The sequence below is a fragment of the Octopus sinensis genome, linkage group LG15 (genome assembly GCF_006345805.1).
Source record: "Octopus sinensis linkage group LG15, ASM634580v1, whole genome shotgun sequence".
Classification (NCBI taxonomy): Eukaryota; Metazoa; Mollusca; class Cephalopoda; order Octopoda; family Octopodidae; genus Octopus; species Octopus sinensis.
Genome location: NC_043011.1, coordinates 61,965,598 through 61,993,097, shown reverse-complemented (window position 1 = coordinate 61,993,097; position 27,500 = coordinate 61,965,598). Strand labels below are relative to the sequence as shown.

At 39.8% G+C, this 27,500-nt stretch overlaps 1 protein-coding gene across 5 annotated transcripts in view; it reads right to left on the bottom strand.

Annotated features, from left to right (window-relative positions):
• Positions 1 to 26,240, bottom strand: part of LOC115219741 (histamine H2 receptor-like) — a 192,131-nt gene extending 165,891 nt beyond the window's left edge. For 2 of the 5 annotated variants that reach the window (XM_029789966.2, XM_029789969.2), the window contains exon 1: positions 24,585 to 25,367. The gene's annotated coding sequence lies outside the window, so the exon portion shown is untranslated. Of the gene's footprint in view, positions 1 to 24,584; positions 25,368 to 25,419 lie in introns of those variants that run through there. The other 3 variants (XM_029789967.2, XM_029789968.2, XM_036509797.1) reach the window with 3 other exon arrangements.
• Between the last annotated feature and the right edge of the window lie 1,260 nt (positions 26,241 to 27,500).

Genomic DNA, 27,500 nt, shown 5'->3' with positions numbered 1-27,500 from the left:
ACATACATGCATGCACGCACACATACATGCATGCATACACACATTCACACCCCTCCCCTCCATACACACACAACAGGTTTCTTTCAGTTTCTGTCTACTAAATTCACTTACAAGGTTTTGGTCAGTGTGGAGCTGTAGTAGAAGACAATTACCCAAGCTACCACACAGTGGGAGTGAACCCAAGACCCTGCGTTTGGGAGACAAACTTTTTACCCCACAGCCATGCTGGTGCCTGTGAGATTTGTAAAATTTTAGTTTTCAGTCAGGGGCTATCGGTTTGCTACCACCACAAGGCACCATGCAGGTGTGCAGTTTTTCTTTTTTTTGTACTGTAATTTGGTTGGAGGAGATTGGAAATAAGCAAAATCTTAACGACATAATGAACTGGTATAATAATTAGATAAAAACGTCTACCTGGCAGTCATGTAGACCCAAGTTCAATCCCAGTGGGGTCATTTTAGTAGGCAAGTATCTTTACGATAGTCCTAGGTCAAAAGTGAGGGGAAGGAAATTATGAGGACACCTGTATGATGCACAGAATCCCATCGACTATTTTAATCCTTTCATAGATGGAATGACATTTTGGTCACCAATGGTAAATGTGCAAAATTATATTTTGGTTGTTTTTGCTATAACTCAACAGAAAGCAATCTCCTAATGGCTGACCATTGGATATTGAATGTTAAAGGGTCAGAGCATCACTAGAAGGCCTCACAGCATGCATTCCTGTGGAATTCCCATAATTTGCATGTAATCACAACATATGAAGATGAGTCAAAAAGTAATGCCATTTTGTTTAGGACAGATATAATTCCCAACACAGGAACATGTATCATACATCAAAATGAAGCTGGTCCTCTGTGGATCACAACCCTACTTCTCAACATAGTCACCGTTCCTCTCAATAGCAATGTTCCACCTTCTAATGAGAGAATGTATCCCTGCCCCATAAAATTCTGTTGACTGTTGTTTGAGCCCCTTCTTCACTACAGTATGCACTTTTTCGCCGCTTGAATAATGTTTGCCTCTCAAACCCTCTTTCATGGGGCTGAAGAGATGATAGTCCAGTGACAAGGAAGTGAAAACTGTAGTGAAGAAGTGGCTCAAAGAACAGTCAACAGAATTTTACAGCATAGGGATACATGCACTCATTTGAACTTTGCTATTGAGAGAAACAGTGACTATGTTGAGAAGTAGGGTTGTGATCCACAGAGGACCAGTTTCATTTTGATGTATGATACATGTTCCTGTGTTGGTAATGACTCCAAGCAGTGACCTGAATAATAATAATAATAATAATAATAATAATAATAATAATAATGATAATAATAATAATAATAATAACAACAACAATAATAACATCAAAAAATACCTTAGGAATGAGAACCCAGGTTCGAAATTTCCCCAAGACACCTGATGAAGGCTGGAGGGTATATCAGCTGAAACGTTGTGTTAACAACAAACAAGATGAGGACAAATATCCGTCAAATGTAAATAATGTAAATCAGTTATATTTCAACAATGCACAAAATACTTTAAACCCTTTAGCATTTAAAGCAGCCATATCCAGCCAAAACATTCCACTTGTTTTATGTTTAGAATGGCCAGATTCAACCTTTCACACCTCTCCTACAATGTCATTCAAAAAATAAACAATCACATCACCAAGATTGCAAAGCTACAAGATGATAAATGACCAGATGAAAATAACTTGGGATCAACAAACATTACATTTGACAGAGTCATCTGAATGCTGAAGGCTCAATCATTTTTGATACAATTCTTAATAATATTTAATTATAAATATATTAGGGATTTCTGGAACATGGATTGGTCTGGAAGGTCCATTTGAGTAAAATAGGAAACAAATGAGTTCTATAGGCAAAAAACGGTTGAGTACCACCAGTTTAAGCCTTTATATGATGCCATCTCATTGCCCGAGGCAGGCAGGGTAGCACTTCCTATGCATGGCTGCTGTCCAATGACTGGAACAAGTAACAGATAAAAATGGCAATATCTTATCTGTTTGACATTTTTCTAGAATTATTATTACTGTTATCAGTATCATTTTGTTTGTTTTTTTTTAACCCCCCCCCCCACCCGACAAGTAAAAGGGTCACCAAAAATGACATCTTTCTCATGTGACATTTTTCGCTGCCAAGACTGCCATCATCATGTCAGTCGAATATATATCATATTTCGCTCCTCCTCCTCCTCCTCATCATCATCATCATCATCACCATCAGCACTACCATCATCATCAATGCCACTCTCAAACAAAGCCTCCGCTATCAACACCACCACCACCACCACCACCACTATCAATCCTCTTCTGCTTCCACCATCATTGTCATCATTGTCATCATCAACAAAGCTATCACCACCACCACCACCACCGCCTGCTCCACTATCACTACCCTCCTCTTCCCCCTCCTCCTCCTCCTCCCCCACCTCAGCATCCTCGTCACTGTCATCGTTGTCGCCCTCTGCTAGGTGTGTAATGTCACGGAAGCAGCTAATTATGTAAGTATCACCAAGAGGCAAATGTTGGAGCTGCCAATCCAGATGCCGGCTCTTATTAATAATAATGGTTATTTGATACACACGCACACGCACGCACACACACACACACACGCACAGACAGACGCACATACACATGCACATATACATATGCACACACATGAATGCACAAACACATTCCCACAAACACACACAATCTTCATGCATGCACACACGCATATAATCTCACAAACACACACACTCACACACAAAGATGCATGCACACACACTTGCACACACACACACACACTCACATACACAATCTTCATGCATGCAGAGACACTTAGACACACACACACACACCCAATCTTTCAAACATATACACACACACACATCAAACACATACACTCTCACACACACACAAGCGGATGCTTGCATACACACACACACTCGCACACAAACACACACACGGGTACGCACTGTTCTTCATTTCATATCTATTACATATTATAATAGTCTTTTAATGGAACCTTCCCGCCGGCCCACCTGCCCACCCCACCTCCCATCAACAGGGACTATAAATCAGATGGAATCGGATCCCTTCAACAATCGCATTCTACATCCCCCACCCCACCCCACCCCATTCCGCTTCCTCATCATTACTTATTACTCGTCACTCATCTAATTGCTTAACCAACCACAGCCTCCCCCATTTAATGGCTTCATATTCTTTTCCTTGTCTGTTTTCACGACCACCATCATCACTGCCATGGCCACCACCACATGATGGGCTGGTGGAATTGTTAGCACGGTATATGAAATGCTTAACAGCATTTCGTCAGGCTTTCTGTTCTGAGTTCAAATTACGCTGGGGCCGACTTAGCCTTGCATACTTTCAAGGTCAATAGAATAAGTACCAGTGGGACACTGGGGGTCAAGCTGGCAGAATCGTTAGCACACTGGACGAAATGCTTAACAGTATTTCGTCTGCCGTTATGTTCTGAGTTCAAATTCCGCCAAGGTCGACTTTGCCTTTCATCTTTTCGGGGTTGATTAAATAAATACCAGTTATGAACTGGGGTTGATGTAAACGACTTAATTCCTTTGTCTGTCCTTGTTTGTCCCCTCTCTGTTTAACCCCTTGTGGGCAATAAAGAAATAGATTTACTCCCTCCCCCAAAATTACTGGCCTTGCGCCAAAAGTTGAAACCAATATCCAATTTATTAACCCTTCTTCAAATTACTAAAATGCTGCCCACCATAGGATGAGTAACTTTGGAAGTATGCTTTCACTACCACCATGGATAATAGGAACTATGTGAAGGCAAATGGCTAAGGGTTTAGAGCGTCAGGCTCACAATCATGAGGTAGAGAGTTCAATTCCTGGATCAGGTTGCGTGTTGTATTTTTGGGCACGACAATGTTTTTCACAAGGTTCCAGTTTCTTCAAATGTAGAAATGAGTTGCGACATCACTGGTGCCACGGGGTATCGACCCCTTTGCTTTTCCCTTGGATAACTTTGGTGACATGGAGAGGGGAGGCTGGTAAAACAACCTTCCCCAGACTTACGCCTCAGAGGGGAACTTTCCAGGTGCAATCCCCCGGTCATGCATGACTGAAGGGGGTCTTTATCCTTTCATGGCATACACACGATAATTGTAATTTAAACACACACACATACACACTCATACCCTTCTTTTATTTTCTACTCTAAGCACAAGGTATGAGATTTTAGGGGAGAGGGCCAGTTGATTAGATTGACCCCAGTACGCAACTGCTACTTAATTTATCAACCCCGAAAGGATGAAAGGCAAAGTCAACCCTGGCGGCATTTGAACTCAGAACGTAGCAGCAGATGAAACACTGCTAGGGACTTTTCGCCCAGCATGCAAACGTTTTTGCTAGCTCACTGCCTTACATTCATGCTCTTCTATCATACTTCCATATTCCTCAATGCTGTACCCTAGTCAGTTGGGTAGGTCTTGTCTTGCGGGTATTTGGCAACCTCACCAATGCTAGTGCCACATAAAGAGCACCCTGTACAATATGTGAAGTGGTTGGAATTAGAAAGGATGCGATGGGTAAATTGTTGGCATTTTAAATCTTTAATTTTGTCTACTACACTGTCTGTGAGAAAAACAACATTTTGATGCAATCCACTCTGCCAGAAATTTGGAAACGACATGTACTGCTTGGTATTTGCACCGGAAGCTCCAGTATGGACATTTCAGTGTGTTTGGTGTCAATCTGAGTACAGTGCAGAGGATTCAGAAGGAGTTGGATGAGACTAATGGTAATTCTGAATCTAATGCTGAGTCTAATGGTGATACAGCAGCTCAGGAAATTCACTCTAATCACTCTGATAAAAAAAAGAACTCCTGAATTTGTTGGTGGATCCAGGCCATGTCAATCCCTCAAAACCAATCACCTCCAACTCCAGTGACATGGGAGTGTCTGAGTTTCTTATCAGGCAGGTAGATGAGAAAGGACCAATTTTTATCCCCAGCCATCAAGGACAGGAGAAAAGACCTTGAACAAACTCAAGCATCCCCTCCAACTGCTTTGGTTTTTCTCAGATGAGAAAAATGTTTGCCAGTATCAGATGGTGAACATACAAAAGAACTGTAGGCTTGCCATGACCCCAAAACATGTACCGAGGGAGATAAAAATCAAACATCCAGTCAGCATCATGGTGTTTGGAGTGATCCCTAGTGATGGTGATGTTATGCCTCCGCACATCTTCCCACACAGCCTCACACTCAACACAGAGGCCTACATCAAATGCCTGGAGGAGGTAGTGCTGCCCTGGGTCAAGCAGGTGGCTACTGGAAGAACTTAGGTCTGGCAACAGGACTCTGCACCATTCCACACAAGAAGGAGAACCCAGTCATGGCTGTCAGACAATTTCTGCAACTGCATCACCCCTAACATCTGGCCACCTAACTCCCCAGACTGCAACCCCCATGCATGAGTGCGTGTGTCGTCATCTCCAGTCCGACCCGTCCACTTCACACCTCTTCCCTAACCGACCCCTCCCTTCTTTCAAACGAGCCCACAACCTTCGAGACCTTTTGGTCCATAGCTCCTTCCCTGACCCTACCTCCCAACCCGGCTCGTTCCGCTGCTCCCGCCCACGTTGCTGCACTTGCCCTTACCTCTCCAACACCACCCGCCTCACTAGCACCCACCATCAACCCTATCCCATCATCCACTCCTTCACCTGCACCTCCAGCAATATTATCTATTGCGTCTCTTGCTCTCTCTGCAATTCCTTGTACATCGGACAAACGGGACGCCGCTTGGCTGACCGGTTCGCGGAACACCTTCGTGACATCCACCTTGCGAACGACACACCGGTCTCACGCCATTTCCGCTCCACCGGTCACTCCTTGCAACACCTATATGTGTTCGGTTTGTCCTTACACAGAGGCCATCCGGATTCCCGTTTGCGCCGTGAACAGGAATTAATCTTCTCTCTTCGCTCTTATACGCCATTTGGTCTCAACTCCCCCCCCTCCTCATCTAACCCCCCTCTCCCCCCTCCTCACCTAACCTTCCCCCCGACCCCTACTTCTTCAGTCCTTCATCCTTTCACCCCTACTCCCCTTCCCTTCTTCCCCCTCCCTCCTTCCCCTTTCCTCTGCTCCCTCACTCCCCCTCCCCCTCTTTCCTCCTTCCTCCCCCTCCTCTCCTCCCCCTCTTCTTCCCCTCCCCTTCTGCCCCTCTTCTCCCCCTCCCCCTCTTCTCCTCACTACACCACACGACTTACACATCACATCATATATGATGTGCCATACTAATACATACACCAACTAATACATACTAATACGTACTAATACATACTAATACATACTAATACATACACCAACCCTATACATACACACGTCCAGACCCCTCATACGCACTTATACTCTCTCATACACACACACACACACTTATACATACTAATACGTACTAATACATACTAATACATACTAATACATACACCAACCCCATACATACGCCTGTCCAGACCTATCCTACGCACTAATACTCTCTCATACACACACACACACACACCCTTATACATACTAATACATACACCAACCTATACATACACACGTCCAGACCCCTCCTACGCACTATTAGCTGGTCCTTCAACCCTTTTATCAACCCTATTATCTCCCCTTATTTCGCTCTCGTGTCTCATGGTTGATCTTTGACTTCTGGCCGAAATCAGATCGCCATGTTGATTCGTTAGTTACTGCACGCATTTTTTTCTCTCCTTCTTTCTGTGTTTTTTTTCTCTCTATGTATCTTTCTGTTGAAGAGCGTAGGCTCAAAACGTTAAAGACTTGTTTTATTTATATTTCCTGAGCGCCATACTAATACAATTGTTTGTTTGTTTCCCACCTGCCTTCGTCTTTTGTCTATTTTCATAAAGCTTCCCGTTATATACTCATACATAAGTATATACATACACACATACATAGATATATAACCAGCCCATTTAAGGGTACCCTTCAATCGTTGGACAATACACTGTTTAGGAAAACCTGTTGAGGCAATGAGGCAAGTGAAATTGTCATGGCCAATGACAGGTACCCACTGACTGGCACCCATGCCAGTGGAATGTTAGAAGCACCATTCAAGCGTGATTGTTGCCAGGGCCGCTGACTGGCTCCTGTGCCAGTGGCATATAAAAAGCACCATTCGAGCGTGGCTGATGCCAGTACCGCCTGACTGGCCCTCGTGCACACACCATACACACACATAATTATATATACAAGCAAACTGAAGAAACCACAACCTTCAAACACATTTACCCTGTGTACAACAGTATCAGTAAATAAATTCAGTAAGTAAATTCATAACCAACTCATAAATATGTAACTAAACAGCGACTAAACCTTTATGTCATAGAAAAAATATTCCCTACAGTCTTCCATATATATGTACAGGATGCAGTGAATAAACTGCCATCTAAATTATGCAAACAGGAAAATAACACTGACATCTTATTTTAACAGACATATTTACCAAATATCTTGAAATGCTAAAGAGTAAATTTATTCAATAAAATTGCCATTGACTTCAACCACGGCCTCCAGACCACTTTGGAATTTTCCTGCAACTCTTCTGGATGGTCTCCTTATTTAAGTTGGTGAATGCTGCCATAATCCTTGCCTTCAATTCATCTTTAGTGTTACAAGGAGTTTTGTTGGTCTCTGGCTGAACTGCATCCCACACATAATAATCAAGGAGGATGCAGACAGGGAAATTAGGTGGCCAGATGTTAGGGGTGATGTGGTTGCAGAAATTGTCTGACAGCCATGACTGGGTTCTCCTACTTGTGTGGCATGGTATAGAGTCCTGTTGCCAGACATAGGGTCTTCCAGCAGCCACCCTCTTGACCCAGGGCAACACTAAATCCTCCACGCACTTCATGTAGGCCTCCATATTCAGTCTGAGTTTGTGTGGGATGATGAATGGAGGCATAACGTGGCCATCACTAGTGATCACTCCAAACACCATGATGTTGAATGGATGTTTTGTTATTATCAATCTCGGCACATGTCCTCAGACTGACACCCAAACACCCTGAAATGTTTGTATTGGAGTTCCCAGCACAAATGCCAAGCAGTATATCATTTCCAAATTTCTGGCAGAGTGAATTTCATCATGCTGCTGTTTTTCTCACAGACGATGCTCAACCGACACAACTATACTGTGTAATAGACAAAATCAAAAACAAACAAGTCACATGCACGAAATCAAGAATATAAAATGACAACAATTTACCCATCACTCCCTGTATATATATATCATCATCATCATCATCCATATATATATATATATATATCATCATCATCATCATCATCATCATTTAATGTCCGTTTTCCGTGCTGGCATGGGTTCGACGATTTAACTGAGGTCTGGCGAACCAGACTCCAATCTGATCTGGCAGAGTTTCTACAGCTGGATGCCATTCCTAACGCCAACCACTCCAAGAGTGTAGTGGGTGCCTTTACGTGCCACCGGCACGAGGGCCAGTTTGGTGGTACTGGCAACGGCCACGCCCAAGTGGTGCTTTTTACGTGCCACCTGCACAGGAGCCAATCCAGTGGCACTGGCGACGACCTCATATATGTGTGTGTGTGTGTGTGTGTGTGTATGAGCACGAATACAAAAACCTATTTTCGCCTAAGTATTACCTTCCTTTCTACTTCCTTTTCTTTCTCAGCAGTTGCACCAGCGACGGCTCATTACGTCATTTTCTTTAAACAAGAATCTTCACGTTCATATTTGAATTTTCCGTGTTTCAACTTTTCTCTGTTTTTACTCATTTCCAAAGTTAATGGACATTTAGCGATACGTAACACCGACTTTTTATTTTTTCTTATTTATGTACTCTAAGACACCCAGAACAGATCAAAACGTGTTGTACTAAATAAAATTGCTTTTTCCATCTATCTTATTAATACCTGTATATATATAGTGCAGGCGCAATGGCCCAGTGGTTAGGGCAGCGGACTCGTGGTCGGAGGATCGTAGTTTCAATTCCCAGACCGGGCGTTGAGTGTGTTTATTGAGCAAAATCACCTAAAAGCTCCACGAGGCTCTGGCAGGGGGTGGTGGCGACCTCTGTTGTACTCTTTCGCTCCAACTTTCTCTCACTCCCACTTCCTGTTTCTTGAGTGATGCTGCGATAGGCTGGCGTCCTGTCCAGCTGGAGGGAACACATACGCCACAGAAACCGGGAAACCAGGCCTGTGAGCCAGGCCAGGTTTGAAAGGGGCAACGTTTATCATTTTATATATATATATATAATATATATATATATATATATATATATACATATATATATATACATATCTTTGTGTGTGTAAATGCAATGCATGCAGATTGAAATTGCAAAGAGTTGTATTAGCAGAATCCTGTAGCATTTACAGATACAAAATAGTTTAGTTTCCAAAGAGTTGTTAGAATTAACCAAAATGGATATTCTTTGCTAAAATAATGAATCAATGAAATAAAAATTATTGGTTCTACATCTATCCATATCACACATATTGATTCCTTAATGGCAATGTTTATTGATTCAAGTGTTTCCCACGCAGTTTCACTAACTTGCTCTCCCAACCATACCTGTCTGTCTGTTTGTCTATACATATATATATATATATATATATATTTTTATATGTTATTCTTTTATTTGTTTCAGCCCTTTTACCTTGGCCATACCTTTAGTCAAACGAATTGACCCAAGGACTCATTCTTTGTAAGCCTACCAATTATTCTATCGGTCTCTTTGGCTGAACTACTAAGTTATGGGGATATAAACACGCCAACAACGGTTGTCAAGTGACGTTGGGGAGACAAACACAGACACACAAACATATACACACACATATATATATTATATATATATATACGACAGGCTTCTTTCAGATTCCATCTACCAAATCCACTCACAAGGCTTTAGTCGGCCACGGAGTGGCACTGAACCCAGAACCATGTGGTTGGGAAAATTTAATCCGACAATGCAGCAAAACAGGCCTTCCAAAATTTTATTAACTCTCGATTGCCAGGCTTTTACAGTTCTGGGCTGGAAAAGCTACCGCTGAAATGGCAAAAGTGTATTGACAATATGGGTGCATACTTTGATGAATAAAACTTTTTTTTTTCTTTTCTACAAATTTCATATAAGTGTTATGGACATTGTAAATATAAGCATTACTGCTTCAAATATGAGGTCAAAGTTTAAGTTAAGTAAATGGAGTTGTTATTGGTTAGTCCATTATGTATAGATACAAAGAGGTAGATGGGTTGGAGGGATGGCAGAAGTGAGGGAGAGCCCTGTCAGTGATTTAGGTAGAAGAGAAGAGATTTCCGGTATTGGTGGTGGGGGTGAGAATGGGTGGGTGCATCGCAAACAAGCAATGGCCAGCATCGGCACACACAAGGAGATAGAGAGAGAGAGACAGCAGCAAGGGACTTGAGGCCTTTAACGAGGTGAGGATCATAGCAATGTATGGAAACACAAGGGGGAAAACTATATACCTTACATATGTACACATGAAAATATTTATATTCACATATAGATTTTATACATCCATGTACAAGTGTATACCCATACGTGAACATATATACATATATATATATGATATATATAAATTAGAGAAAAACCACTATTATGATAATTAAAATAATGATAGACATAAACCAAATCATAAAAAAAAATAAAATATATAACTAGATCTTAAAAAGTACAAAAAATGAATAAATAATATATAATAAGTAAAAAGACTACGTACGTTTCATGGCTATAATTTCAAATCAAATTACAATTAAATTTAAATTTAATTGAAACACAATTCAATTTAAAAGTATAGTCACTCCTCAGGTCAACAATAATAACAATAATAGTTAAATAAATAATCAAATAGAATTAAACAATATTTCTTAAAGAAATAAAATCATGATTGTTCATATAGAAGAAACTAAAATTGAAACTTAAAAAGTAGGACCAGGTGCCTATAATACATTTATCATGTTAAAAACCTAAGGTAAAAATATACCTTCCACAATTAGCGTTCAGTACTTTATACAGCTGTCCTCATCCGTATGCATCACATGACCAAACTAGCAGTCTTCTTTCTTGCACACAACATCAAGCGCCTCTTATACCTAGTTTTCCTCTTAAATCATTTACAGCCTCTCATGCATGCACACTGACATTAGCCATCCAGTGGAGCATGTTAGCTTCATGCCTTTCAAGCCTTCACAAGTCCTCTGTAATCAAAGCTCATATTTCACTGCCACGTAACATAGGTGTATGTACACAGACATCATACAACCTGCTTTTCACTCTGAGGGAGAGGCCCTTAGTTACCAACAAAAGCAGAAGCAATTTGAACTTCACCCAACCCATTCTTATCCTAGCAACTACATTTTGAGAACTCCCTCTCCCGCTGCTAATTTGGTTTCCTAGGTAACCGAAGCTATCTACTACTTCTAATGTGGGAGTCTACTGTCTGCGTATTTTTAGGACTTATTATACCTGTACATTTGTCACACACAAAGACCATGTCCTCCATTAACCTTCTTTTGATGCTGCCACACCTCTTATGTATCCAAAGTATGCACTCTTATGTATCCAAAGCATGCAAATGGGTACAACTTATGGAATTTCTACCAACGCCCTTCTTACATACCGAGCAGGGCCATCTCCCAGAACGGATTTGCAATTTGTCTATTTTCCTATTTACTAGGACTCTGGTTTTTGCTATGTTAAGCTTATAGTCCTTAGATTCCAGACCTTGTTTCCATACTTGAAATTAAATTTCTTTTTGAGGTCAGGTAGTGATTCAGCTATAAAAACTAGGCCATCAGCATAGAGGAGCTCCAAATACATACACATATATAATTATATATATGTGCCGGTGGCACGTAAAAAGCACCCACTACACTCATGGAGTCGTTGGCGTTAAGAAGGGCATCCAGCCCCCAGTTGAACCGTCCAACCCATGCTAGCATGGAAAGCGGACGCTAAACGATGATGATGATGATGATGATGATATATATATATATCATCATCATCATCATAGGCAATTAACGTCCATTTTCCATGCTGGCATGGGTTGGATGGTTTGACTGGGGACTGGAAAGCCAGGAGGCTGCACCAGTCTCCAATCTAATCTGGTAATATTTCTACAGCTGGATGCCCTTCCTAATGTCAACCACTCTGAGTGTGTAGTGGATGCCTTATTCCGTGCAACTAGCATGGGAGCTAGTCAGGCGGCACTGGCATCGGCCACATTTGGATAGTGCTTTTTATGTGCCACCTGCACAGAAGCCAGTCGGGGTGGGGTGCTGGCATCAACCACATTAAGACGGTGCTTTTTACATGCCATCGGCATGGGGAGACATGAATGGTGTACATGGAAATGAATGCGTTGAATTCAATTAAAAATTAAATGATAAATCATATATATAATATATAATAAATTATATACATAGGCGCAGGAGTGGCTGTGAGGTAAGTAGCTTGTTTACCAACCACATGGTTCCGGGTTCAGTCCCACTGTGTGGCACCTTGGGAAAGTGTTTTCTACTACAGCCTTGGGCCGACCAAAGCCTTGTGAGTGGATTTGGTAGACAGAAACTGAAAGAAGCCCATCATATATGTGTGCGTGTGCATGTGTGTGTATGTGTGTGTGTAAGTGTGTGAGTGTGTGTGTTTGTGTGTGTGTATGTTTGTGTTTCTGTGTTTGTCCCTCCACATCACATAACAACCGATGGTGTGTTTACGTCCCCGTAACTTAGTGGTTCGGCAAAAGAGATTGTTTAGAATAAGTACTAGGCTTTCAAAAAATGAGTCCTGGGGTTGATTTGTTCAACTAAAGGCAGTGCTCCAGTATGGCCACAGTCAAATGACTGAAACAACTAAAAGAATATACGAAGGTGCGTCAAAAAGTAATCCCATTTTCTTTATTTCATGTGAAGTCTTTGATAAAAATAATTGAAAATTTTCCCAATTATAAATTCTGAAATATTTAGTTTCTTACTTTTCAGGTTTTTAGACCAGTAAGGAATATTCAAAATGGTTGTCCCCTTAGAGTTACATCAAAAACAATGAGCAGTGATTGAATTTCTTGTTGCTGAGGAGGGAAACCCCTATGAACATTCACCGAAAATTACAAAGTGTCTTTGAGGACAATACTTTAGATTATAGAAGGTTTGAGAGGCAAACATTATTACGGTGAAGAAGAAGTGAAAACTGTAGTGAAGAAGTGGCTCAAACAACAGTCAACAGAATTTTACGGGGCAGGGATACATGCTCTCATTCGAACTTTGCTATTAAGAGAAACAGTGACTATGTTGAGAAGTAGGGATGTGATCCACAGAGGACCAGATTTCATTTTGATGTATGACACATGTTCCTGTGTTGGGAATTATACCTGTCCTAAACAAAATGGCATTACGTTTTGACTCACCCTCGTATATTCATAAACACAAAGAGATATGAATGTCTAAAGTTAAATTCGGTTTGGCGTTTCTTTTGTTACAGTTTTTAACAGCTAAAATTTTTTCAGGTGTTCAATTAAAATTTCACTAACATGAATTACCTTGGTAATGTTGTGTTGATATTAACTTTCATACATATTATTATTAATTTTAATATTATGTATGTATATGTGTGTGTGTGTGTGTATGTGTGTAAATATATATATATATATATGTATACTCTTTTACTTGTTTCAGTCATGTGACTGTGGCCATGCTGGAGCACCGCCTTTAGTCAAGCAAACTGACCCCAGGACTTATCCTTTGTAAGCCTAGTACTTATTCTATCAGTCTCTTTTGCCGAACTGCTAAGTTACGGGGATGTAAACACACCAGCATCGGTTGTCAAGCGATTTTGGGGGGGACAAACACAGACACACAAACACACATACATATATATATATATATGTATATACGATGGGCTTCTTTCAGTTTCCATCTACCAAATCCACTCACAAGGCTTTGGTCGGCCCGAGGCTATAGTAGAAGACACTTGCTCAAAGTGCCACGCAGTGGGACTGAACCCGGAACCATGTGGTTGGTAAGCAAGCTACTTACCACACAGTGTCAGCTAAAATAAAGATACAATTTCCTTCGTACATATTCACACACACAAATACCTGTGTACATATACACACACACACACACATATATGTTCACACAGAATGCAGAGATATATTTTGAACCCATACCTACACTTTTCAAGTCATGTCAACATTTACCTCTTTTTGTCTGCACAGAGACATAAACCCTGTCCTAAACTCATTCAGTCCCTCAATCACAGCAAGAAAAACTCCTGCTCTTCTCTGGCCTTCAGCTTTAGTGCACCACAAAAGCCTCAATGAAAGGGAAACTTGATAAAATGTAAAGCAATGGGTGAGCATTTCTAAAGTCTATTGAAATTAATATGGAAATGATTGGAGACTAAATGTTCAGAACTGATCCATGCATGAAGGAAACACAATGAGTCATTGACAACATAAAGTAGTTGGAAGATCTGAACTTTATGCTTACATATTATCATCATCATCATCATCATCATCATCGTTTAACGTCCGTTTTTCATGCTAGCATGGGTTGGACAGTTCGACTGGGATCTGGGAAGCCAGAAGGCTGCACCAGGCTCCAATCTGATTTGGCAGTGTTTCTACAGCTGGATGCCCTTCCTAACGCCAACCACTCCATGAGTGTTGTGGGTGCTTTTTACATGCCACTGGCACAGGTGCCAGGTGGGGCTGGCAACGGCCACAATCGGTTGGTGCTTTTTACGTGCCACTAGCACAGAGGCCAGTCAAGGCAGTGCTGGCAATGGCCACATTCGGATGGTTCTTTTACATGCCACTGGCATTGGTATCACAACTACAATTTCCATTGATTTTTGTTCGATTTCAATTTCACTTGCATTCACAGAAGATGAATATATTTATGTTTTTAAAACTTTTACTTGTTTCAGTCATCAGACTTCGGCCATGTTGGGACACCATCTTGAAGAATTTCTGGTTGAATGTAATGACACCGGGATTTTTTTTTGTTCAAAAGCCAGGTACTTGTTCAATTGACCCCTTTTGCCGAACTGCTAATGTTTCGGGGACATAAACACACCATCACCGGTTGTCAAGTGGTGGTCAGGGGACAACATAGATGCAAAGACACACACACACACACATATAGATATACACAACGTTTTGGCGTTAGGAAGGGCATCCAGCTGTAGAAACACTGCCAGATTTGACTGGGCCTGATGAAGCCTTCTGGCTTCACAGACCCCAGTAGAACCGTCCAACCCATGCTAGCATGGAAAACGGACGCTAAACGATGATGATGATGATGATGACAACAGGCTTCTTTCAGTTTCTGTTAACCAAATCATCCACTCACAAGGTTTTGGTCAGCCCAAAGCTATAGTAGAAGACACTTGCCCAAGGTGCTCTGCAGTGGGACTTGAACAGTGAACCATAGTATTCAAAAGCAAGCTTCTAACCACAGAACCACACGCACACACACACACACACACAGATGCCCCCCCCCCTTCCCATACACACGCATATATAGACAGACAGCTAGACAAATAGGTATTTACATAAATACGGAGTCAGGAACATTCTAACAAATGCAATCACTATTAAAAACAAGAATATTTATAAACATAGTGTGATTAGTTACATCATCGTGCCTGGGTGTGTGTGTGTATTTATATATATCATCATCATCATCGTCATCATCATTTAACTCTCTAATTTCCATGCTAACATGGGATGGACAATATATATATATATATAATATATATATATATATATATTATATATATATATATATATGGCAGTGCATGCCATCAAATTGACACTGGGGTAAAATATACACAAAGTCCTGTATACCCATCATGACTACCCGTCTGATAAGAGTACACCAGCCACATGCAGCGCAACCATATGTGTGCGACATGGTGATCTCATATCAAGATAAACAGCACATGACCTTGCAGGTGGAGCCCAGTTAGAATTTTCTTCTGGTCGAGTAACCAATCCCGCTCAAAAGGTCCCTGAACAAGGGTTGTTTAAAGATGTTGAACGAACACCCATGTTTCCAGAGGTGAATTATTTAAACCCCAGAGAATTCCTTTCAATACACAGCTATGATGCTTCCATACTACTTCTGCTCATATCGTCAGCCACTAAGGGACATGCTCAACTGGTTAAGGTATATATATATATATATATATATATTTAAGTAGGTGAATGAATTATCCTATGTTTATCGTCAGCATGGAAAATTCATTTAACCGAAATCTGGGTAGCAAATTCACGTCAGAAACACAGTTGAAGCGACCTGTCCAAGGGTAGAAACTCTGGGTTCATGTGCAGAAATTTGTGTGTTGTATATGAATAAATATATATACACACACATACATACATACATACATACATATATAGATGGATGGATGAACGGATGGATGAATGGCTAGATAGACTGACAGACAGACATAAATATGACAGGTAGTTATGAATCATGATAGGTATAATAATAATAATAATAATAATAATTTACTGCCCTGATGCAGTAAATGCCAGTACCAGGCAGTGGCTCTCATGGCTTCTGATCTTAACTGATTGGAAGTGTTATCATGTACATTGTTTTGTTTTGGTATAAAAGATGGGCTACTGCAAATATTCAGCTCAATACCACAGATTTGCTTGTCAGTTGTTTGACCTTAACCAGTTGAGCATGTCCCTTAGTGGCTGACGATATGAGCAGAAGTAGTATGGGAGCATCATAGCTGTGTATTGAAAGGAATTCTCTGGGGTTTGAATAATTCACCTCTGGAAACATGTGTGTTCGTTCAACATCTTTAAACAAACCTTGTTCAGGGACCTTTTGAGCGGGATTGGTTACTCGACCAGAAGAAAATTCTAACTGGGCTCCACCTGCAAGGTCATGCGCTGTTTATCTTGATATGAGCTCACCATGTCGCACACATATGGTTGCGCTGCATGTGGCTGGTGTACCCTTATCAGACGGGTAGTCATGATGGGTATACAGGATTTTGTGTATATTTTACCCCAGTGTCAATTTGATGGCATGCACTGCTCTCTCATTCAATTGTAATAATAATAATAATAATAATAATAATAATAATAATAATAATAATCATAATAACAATCATTTCCTTTATCATTAAGCATAAAAGATCAATGACAGTACAGAATGATAATGTGGAATTTCATAAAAAAAAAAGACATGTAAACAAGAGAAATAACAAAAATAAAAAAACCAAAAATTCAAATTAAAGAAAAATATCCCCCAAAGTGGAGAAGCCCATGAGGTCCTTTTGAGGAAGCCATACAACCTGCAATCTCTTTGATCACTAAGGCAAGCACTCTCTCCCAGCTGCTCAGAACAAGCCTCTTCTCCCTGACTATATTTACTGTCCTCATCCACCTTTTAACAGGGTGATAAGACTTGCTTCTCCATCTTGAATGATGGTGCAACATTTTAGGGCTTTCAAAGCTTGTGGCCACTCTTTAGTTGATGAAGTGAAGGGGATTAAAACTAACAGAAAACACGTCATGGGTTGATGCCTTAGGGACATTGTGCATCAGCATTTTGAGGAATAATCTGAGCAGAATTGTAGGCCGAACATTTGCAAGACAGTGAACTCAACTCAAGACACCCCAGATAATCAGGTGGTGGTGGTGGTGGTGGTGGTGGTGGAGCTGGCAGTGTTAAACCATGCAAAGAAATTATGCCATGTGTTGCTTCAAGAAATGTGCTTCTGTTAAGAGATAAGTAGAACCTGGTATGTGTTAATTGCCAGATTGTGTTGACATGCAGGAACAACCAATAACTGTGCTGTTTTGGTGATATAAGAAACAACATTGTTAAAATACAAACACGGATAATAGGGAAAATAACGAAGCAAATTCTACTAATTACACTAATTAACCAAAAAAAGAAGAAAAGAAAAAATTGAAGTAAATGAAGCTTTGAGTGGAGTGAATTAGCAAAGCATTGGACAAAATGCTTTGCAATGTCTATTCAAATGGGGGGGGGGGGCTACCAGAATCGTTAGCAGATTGGGCAAAACGCTTAAAGGCATTTCGTCTGTCTTTACATCCTGAGTTCAAATGCCATCATTTGCCTACACCTATTTATACACACACACACACATGCTCACACATCTATATCTTGTCCCATAATCTGCCAAGGGTAAAAGGGTAAAGACCCCCTTCAGTCATGAAGGACCGTGGGACTGCACCAAGAAAGTTCCCCTCCAAGGCACAAGTCCAGGCAAGGTTGTTTGTGGAAGCCCAGTAGTCGACCACCACCCATGTTATCCAAGGGGAAGGCAAAGGGGCCAATACAGTTTGGTATCAGTGATATCACAACTCATTTCAACAGATGAATGGAGAGGAGCAATGTGAAATAAAGTGTCTTGCTCAAGAACACAACACAGTTCAGTCCAAGAATTGAACTCACTACCTCATGATTGCAAGTCCGACGCTCTAACCACTGAGCCATGCACCTTTACAGCCTATATAGTTAATTATTAAAATGTAACCCAGCCAACAACTAAATGGTTACTTCTGTTAGATAGGATTTCCCAAGCTCTTCTTCATTCCATTATAACTAACCTCTTCTCAAATAACTCACAAAACCACACAGAACTATACTGACGACCACAATACACAAATAGAGAGAGATAAAAATGCATAAAAATGCTGTATAAAACATATGCAAATATTTACAGAGCCCCAGTTTGTGTAGATGTGTATGGAGAGAGAGGACTTGCCTCAATGGGTCTCAGTGATTGGCTTGTTCTCTGTGTCGTTGGTGACCCGTGCAGACAATTACGGTATTTTGGGTCTTTTTTGTGCTTGGTTTTGATACATGGGTAATGAGGGGGTGCCTTGGTGTGCTTGTTATTTAGTTCCTGGTTCAACTAAAGGCCCTCCACTTGTGACAATCCTGTCTTGTTGGTGAAGGGTGCGGTGGGTGGGTGGGGTTCATCTGCAATTAATTTTCAGAAGGCATGGATTCTGCATCACATCAGTCTAATAACTGAAACGAGTAAAAGAATAAAAAATATCCACACAGAAAGTGGAAGCTGGAATTTTGAGAAAAATCTGTGATGTGTGTCAGGATGTATCTATGCCACCTGAAAGATGACTTCTATTCTTTTGTAAGTTTCAGTCATTTGATTGCGGCCATGCTGGAGCACCACCTTAAAGGGATTTTTTTAGTCGAATACATCAACCCCAGGACTTATTCTCTGTAAGCCCAACTCTTATTCTATTGGTCTCAGGGACATAAACACACCAACGCCGGTTGTCAAGCGGTGATGGTGGCGGGGGGACTAACACAGACACAAAGGCACACACAAATAGATATACACATATATATATATATATATATGCATCGGGCTTCTTTCAGTTTCCATTTACCAAATCCACTCACAATGCTTTGGTCGGCCCAAAGCTATGATAGAAGATACTTGCTCAAAGTGCCATGCAGTGGGACTGAACCCAGAACCATGTGGTTGGGAAGCAAGCTTCTTACCACACAGCCATGAGAAAATTTCTGTAAGACATACCCATTTATCTGAAAGTTATGAGGAAACAAAGTCGCGAAAGGGGCACACTTGTGTATGTTGGCTCGATGATCAGTGATGAAAGACGCTCCAACCGTGACCATCACATCTTGCTATACTTCAAAGATTACACTGTCCCATATATTTTTTGTTTTTCCTTTATTAGTAAGTTGTGATATGAGGGAAGTTTGGCTGTTATTTCTATTTCCTGTAGGTCACACGACCAAGTTGCAGTTCTCTCGCTCGCTTGCATGTCATGACAGTTGTTGCTCATGCTGTTTAACCCCAGGTCAGCGCTAATCGAGTAGCCTCAAATCAAAGACATTCCAGCCGTGGCTATCCTGTTTTTTCTCCTGTGTGCAATGAACCCAGGAGCACATTATTCAAATTCTAAAGTGTTTTTTTTTTTTTGAAGACCACCGGTGGAGTATGATCTGAGAAAGATTTCGTTGTTATTTTTAGCGACCACATAAAGGTTCCCTCTGGTTGTTATGGTTGCTATCGTTGCGGTTGAAGCCCCCAGACGACCTTCAAACCCAGTTTAAGTAAACTTACTATCAAAGACATTCCAATTGCGACCTCCCCCACCCGATCACCCCCGTGTACGTTAGGGTACATATATAGGACTGCATGACCTTATGTATCACTTCCTTATTTAAAAAAAACAGTAGGTTGAACTTATGGGAGACATGGCTGCTATTTCTAGCAGAGCAGAGCCACCACATAGCGGTAACCCCGTGGAATCAGGAAGGAACCGTGTGATGGGGATATGTGTTGCTTAGCCTCAAATTCACGTCGATCATGATCCTGCAGGTCAGATTGAAAGACTATCTAGCCGTGACCATCCCGTTTATATTTATTTTAATCAGGCACTGTAACATCAACTATATTATTTAATGTTCTGTATTTGTTTTAATTAAGATAGGTTGATTTGAGTGATATTTGGCTGCTATTTCTAGCATGGTACAAACAGCTGTACAGAGCTTCTGGAATCCGTAAACAAAATACCAGTAATATATTCAGGTTCACTAAAACAATATTTGTCCTTTGTAAAACTTGTGCTGAAGTTCAATCCCAGAGCAGTCCTCGTCGAAAGAAATACCTGTTGATCAAAGGCAATCTAACTGTGACCATCCCGTCTGTTTTGAAAAACATTGGAATTTATTATCTAAATTATCCTTTTCATTAGTAAGACTGTAGTATGTGACTTGAGGGAAATTTGGCTGCTATTTCAAGCAGTCGAGCAGACCGCATCGAAGCATCCTCATTCATGCTTACGCATGTGTCAGTGAGCCAGCGTTTGCGGTTGTTGTCAGCGTCGCGACCGACATCTGACCCCTACTTTACTTGTCACCTCGTTTGGGGAAGAAACCCCGCCTTATTTACTACTTAACCCCACAAAGAGCAGCAAACACGGGAGGAAGCTACAAAATTATGATCAGAGTCACACCATCAGGTTTGGAGTCACACCATAATTTGATCTTTGTTTCCTAATCAACCTCACTAACACCTGACTTAATTGTGTAGGACACTCACCTTAATTGAAGCCACAAACGAAGAAACCCTATACGCGATCGCTCGAGATGCTAGAAATAGCAGCCAAATTTCTGTCTTGGGCAAGCTTATATAGGTACTACTTATGAAGAATGGTCCCGCTGCGCGCACTCGCGTCCTCGCGCATCCGCGCTTGCTAGTCGTGACTAGTCGATCCTTACTTTGTGTTTTTGTGTTTTATTTACTTTGTTTAACAAAAATTACTTACTTTGTGTAAAAAAACTATTTATTTTGTGTTTTATTTACTTTGCTAGGTAGTCGTTTTAGGATCAACAAGTCACGACTAGCTAGCGCGGATGCGCGACTACGCGAGTGCGCGCACCGGGACCATTGTTCGCTAGTAGTACCCACCCATGTATACATATACATATATACACACATGCATATATATATACACGCGTATACGTACATTTTTGTGTCATGAGTGGAAATCAGACCGGTGAGTGCGTTAAATTAATAAGGCATAAAAGAGAATGACTCGCCCCAGGCACAATAAAATATGCTTCAACACACGAATTCACATAAGGAATCTTGCAAACCAAATACAAAAACAAAATAAAAAAACAATTTTACATTAAACTCGAGTACACAGAAAGTAGATTACCAGTAACTTCGAAGTTTCGGCTTGTTTAGCCTTCATCGAATTACATACACACACATGCATACATGTATTGTACACGCTTTCAATACATTAGATATATAAACAGATAAGATAAGATAGATAGATAGATAGATAGATAGATAGATAGATAGATAAGATGTGTGAATAAGAGACGGGATGGTTTATAACTTTGAACCTATTTAATTGTAAGTTTTCATTTCAACGGGACACAAGAGCCACGGTGAGCACCAATCACATCGCCCCGTCTCCTGCCCTAAATAATCTTGTTCGGGCAACGAACAAGATTCAGTATAAAAGAAAAAACACAGAGAAAATGTAAATATGATAATCAGACAAACGACTTCACTTTGTCGCAGGGTGGCTGAGCAGCTGTTTAGATAACAATAACCGGCAGAAGTGTACAAAAGAAAAAATATCCTGAACGCGTCTGGGACCCCTTCAGTATAATCATTTTATTTTTTATTTTTACTTGTTTCAGTCAGTGGCCATGCTGGGGCACCACCCTGAAGAGTTTAGTCGAACAAATCGAGGCCAGGACTTATTCTTTGCAAGCCTAGTCCTTTTTCTATCGGTCTGTTTTGTCGAAACTGCTAAGTCACGGGGATATAAACACCAATATCGGTTGTCAAGCGATGGTCGGGGGGACAAACACAGACACACAGACATATACGAGGGGCTTCTTTCAGTTTCCGTCTACCAAATTCGCTCACCAGGCTTTGGTCGGCCCGAGGCTGTAGTAGAAGACACTTGCCCAAGGTACCACGCAGTGGGACTGTACCCAGAAGCATGTGGTTGGGAAGGAAGCAAGCTACTTACTACACAGCCACGCCTATATATATATATATATATATATACTTTTCTACTCTTGGCACAAGGCCCGAAATTTTGGGGGAGGGGACCAGTTTATTAGATCGACCTCAGTATGCAACTGGTACTTAATTTATCGACCCCGAAAGGAAGAAAGGCAGAGTCGACCTCAGCGGAATTCGAACTCAGAACGTAAAGACAGACGAAATACTGCTAAGCATTTCGCCCGGCGTGCTAACGTTTCACACACACACACACACACACACATATATATATATGTATGTATGTATGTATATATGTATATGCATATATATAGGTCTACGGTATATACAGCGTGGTATTGAGATAACTTTCTTCACTGCTGATCCCTAAAAAAAACAAAATTGGCGGTTTCTCATTTCAGGACCTCCTTATGTATACAGTCCTATATATATTTTTCATTACGGTATATTCCGTAGGGTTGGGGTACAGTTTACCTGCACCTTCTGTAGCTATTTTTTTAATTTTACAGTTTAATACCATTCGATTTTTTCTGTCACCCTCATGACAGGTTTTGCATCACCCAATCCGCCAAATGCCGTTTTTGTGGCGTTAATAAGTGAAAGCCGATTTAAATAGGGGATCTGTGTGTGTGTGGAAATATATGATGTAGAGATATGTAAGGGTATGAGGTATACACATATATATTTATTTGTTTTTCTATGTAAGTATACGTATATTGTATGTAAAATACATGGATATACATACGTATATACGCTAGATACATTAACATATAGATAGATAGATAGATAGATAGATAGATAGATAGATAGATAGATAGATAGATAGACAGACAGATATATATATATATATATATATATATATATACATATACACACACACTGTAGTGCTCATTCGGCCTGTCTTCTAAAACTTCAGTGTTTTGCAAACCGGAACCTAAGACACACAAAACTTGTATTTCCGTACACACACACACACACACACACACACACACACACTCGAGTGTGTATGAATGTATTTATAAATGTGTATATATATGTGTATATTTGGGTGACTGTCTGTGTTCGTGCCTCTCTGTGTGTCTGTATATATTTACGTGTGTGTGTGTGTGAGTGTGTATGTGTGTATTTTCCTTATTTTCAACTTTTAGTTTAAATCCAGAGTTAAATAGAAAAATTTAAATAAACTTAATAAATCCCATGAATATAGAATAGGAAAATCCAATGGCACAGTCTTCGGCAAGCATGCTACAATTAATTTTAATAAAACGGCATCACTACAACAACTACCATACACGCATGTTTGTGCATACAGAATGTATGTATGTTTCTTTATGTATGTCTGTATGTATATATATATAATAACAAAGGGTAAAATTAATTAATTAACTAGTAATCAATAATTTCACCAAGTAGAATTCGGCATGAAAAAGGACCATTTCTCGGTAAACTTAAGTAATATTTTATAATTAGGGTTCAGCAAATATTTGCTTTACCACATACCGAAGTTTAGAAATAGCAGCCACAGAAACTTAGCTATTTCCTCTACTTTAAGAAGAGACTCCCAGACAAAAACAAAGTACTCGAAAACAAGCCACGCAGACAGAGAGGGAAAATAAAGCAAATCAATCGGTATTTTCGAGTACTTTGTTTTTGTCCGGGAGTCTCTTTTTAAAGTAGAGGAAATAGCTAAGGTTCTTTGGCTGCTATTTCTAAACTTCGGTATGTGGTAAAGCAAATCTTTGCTGAACCCTAATTATAAAATATATATAAGTAAGTGACTTTGTATGTATACGGGTACGTATGTATATGTGTATAAGTGTGTCTCTATGCATATTTGTCTGTGCGTGTATACATGTTTGTGAGTGAGTGTGTGTGTGTGTGTGTGTGTGTTTGTATGCAGACGTGTGGGTACGTATGAACAAAAACGAAAAATTTTACTAAAATACAAGAAATTCTTCGACTAACCTTTGTGGGACGACGACGCCTCAGACAACGAGTTGGACGATGCCAAAAGCATGAACAACAGCGAGAATGGTATATTAAGGGTAGGGTACGATCCTCAGTTAAAGAAATCACATAAAGGAACAGGACTTGAGTTCAAATATAATCCGCGGTAGTATTCTTCTGACACTTGTGTAATATATTTTCTTTATCATTATTATAATTTTTTTGCGGTGGTGTTAAAGAAGTCATGAGGTTCCTACTTGAAGAAAAAGTGCGAGTTGAAATATATATGTGTGTATATATATATGTGTGTATGTGTATGTATGTATATATACTCAGATAAAGATATATGTATATATCCACGGGCACTTAATATTTTACAACTGGCGAGTATACACTTTTACATGTGCACAGCACAAGAAAATCAACTCGTGTGTGTGTGTGTGTTGTGTGTGTATGCGTGTCGTATGTATGTATGTATGTATATACGTATCTGTGTACGTATGTATGTATGTATGTATGTAGAGAGTTACAATCTCTTATCCTTCAAACTTACTATAATTGAATCGTGCGCGCACAGACACACACACACTTATATATGTATATAGTTATATATACCCACAAACACTAATACCAAACCGGTAACAACAACAAACACACAACCTCAACAACAAGCTTCCTTCTTAGAATTCTCCAAGTGTCAAGTAGTTTTATATACAAACTCTGTCTTGACATATAAAACTTTCCTCCGATGTTTTTCTCTGAAGTTTTGCCTCATTTTGAACAAGTTTTGAAATAATTTTGAAATAAGATTTCGTTTTTATCAACCTTTTAAATGCGTTAAAAACATATTTACCGTATTTTTCGTGAGAACCTGTTGTGGTCCATTAAAGAAACCGATATCATTCCCTTGTATATTGTTTTTAAACGAAAATATACTAAATAAAAAAAAAAAAGAGAAAGGCTCTGGGCCTCTGTTTTCGCACAAATCAATATTATCCGTTCTAGGATCGATCAAATGAACTGGCGGTAAACTGCACAGTTGGATCGATTTTCATCGACTGTAGGCCTCGATTCTAAAAGTTTCAGGCTTTGTGTAGGTGTCAGGGGAGAAAAAGCAATAATAATAATAATAATAGTTACTTCGCTTTGGTCATTGATAAATACAGCTCTTGAATCGTATTTTCCCGTTAATTCATTGTGTCGGGTACTCCACCGTTACTATTTGCTCCAACTGACTGTCTGCTTCGACAGGGTACACAGAAAGGAAGGGAGGAAGGAAGGAAGGAAGAAGAAAGAAAGAAGAAAAAGAAAGAAAGAAAGAAAGAGTGTGTGTGTGTGTGTGTGTGTGTGAGTGCGACGAAGATGTATTTGTATCGTTTTGTGGATAAGTTTACAGCCAGCCCAGGTCCTTTGTGTCCCCTTTTTTCGTTCGTTTTTTTTTTTTTTTGTATTCTTTACCCCCTTTTGTAACAACTTTGAAAGATCCCGAAACGATTTCTGACTTATTTCACTTTTCTGAGAAGGGCGTGAATCAACTCAACTATGGAAGACCAACTGTAACATAAATTATCAATCCGTCCGCTCTGCCAATCCCATTTTTTTTCTCAATTTGCCGAATTTATAGATTTTGAAAATTCCCACCCACTCCTCGTTCTTTTTTTACTTTTCTTTATTATTACTTTCTTTTTCGTTTACTCTCTTCTATTTCCCTCTCCCCTCTCCTTTTTCTTCTTTCTTTTTCTTCTTTTTTTCTTTTTCTCCTTTTTTTCTTTTCCTTCTTTTCCTTCTTTTCCTTCTTCTTCTTCTTCTTCTTCTTCTTCTCTTCTTCTTCTTCTTCTACCTCTTCCTCCTCTTCCTCTCCTTTTTCTATCTCCTCCTCCTCCTCCCCCTCCTCCTCCTCCTTATACTTGTCTACTTCTGTTTCCGTTTATACTCGTCAGTTCCAGCGAGCAGTCAATGGTTCCAAGAATTTCTGACGACGGGAAAGTTAAGGGGAGTATCTATAACTCGGGTAACTAAGTGCAGAACAAACATCATCAGGGTTTTCCACCAAAAAGAAAAACTGCTTCGGTTCTGTAATTGTCGTTGCTTACATTTTCCACGGGTGTTCAGTGAAAGATAGCACATATGTATGTATGTATGTATGTATGTATGTATGTATGTATGTATGTATGTATGTATGTATGTATGTATGTATGTAGTTATTTTTTTGCATACAACACTGATATATCCAGCAAAAAATTTTACACATGTATGTGAGTATATATATTTATATATATATATATATATATATATATATATATATATATATATATATAATATATATATATATATATATATATATATATATATATGGTATATATATTATATGTATATGTATGTATTATGTAATATATATATATATATATATATATATGTGTGTGTGTGTTTGTGTGTGTGTATTTATATATAATATGTATATATCATAAATAGTAAATAATATATAGTATATATATATTTATATATATATATATATAATATATTATATTATATATATACATGCCTATATGTGTACAGGACGTCACCAACGGTTCAAACAACATGAAATACGTAAACAACATGAAAAAAAATGGAAAAAACAGGACAAACACAGGGCCTCATTCAGTTTGTCGGCTGTCTATCTACTCCTTATTTCGAGCATATATGCATATATATAGATATATATATATATATATATATATAATGAAGACGCATGGCTCAGTGGTTAGAGAGTCAGGCTCACAATCACGAAGTAGTGAGTTCGATTCCCAGGCTGGCCCGTGTGTCTCGAGCAAGACATTTTATTTCACGTTGCTCCACTCCACTCACACTCACACGCAAACATACATAAGTCGTTCTTTCTCTCTCTTTCTAGCTGTAAATGAATACTTCTGTACGCACGCAAGCGCAAGTATG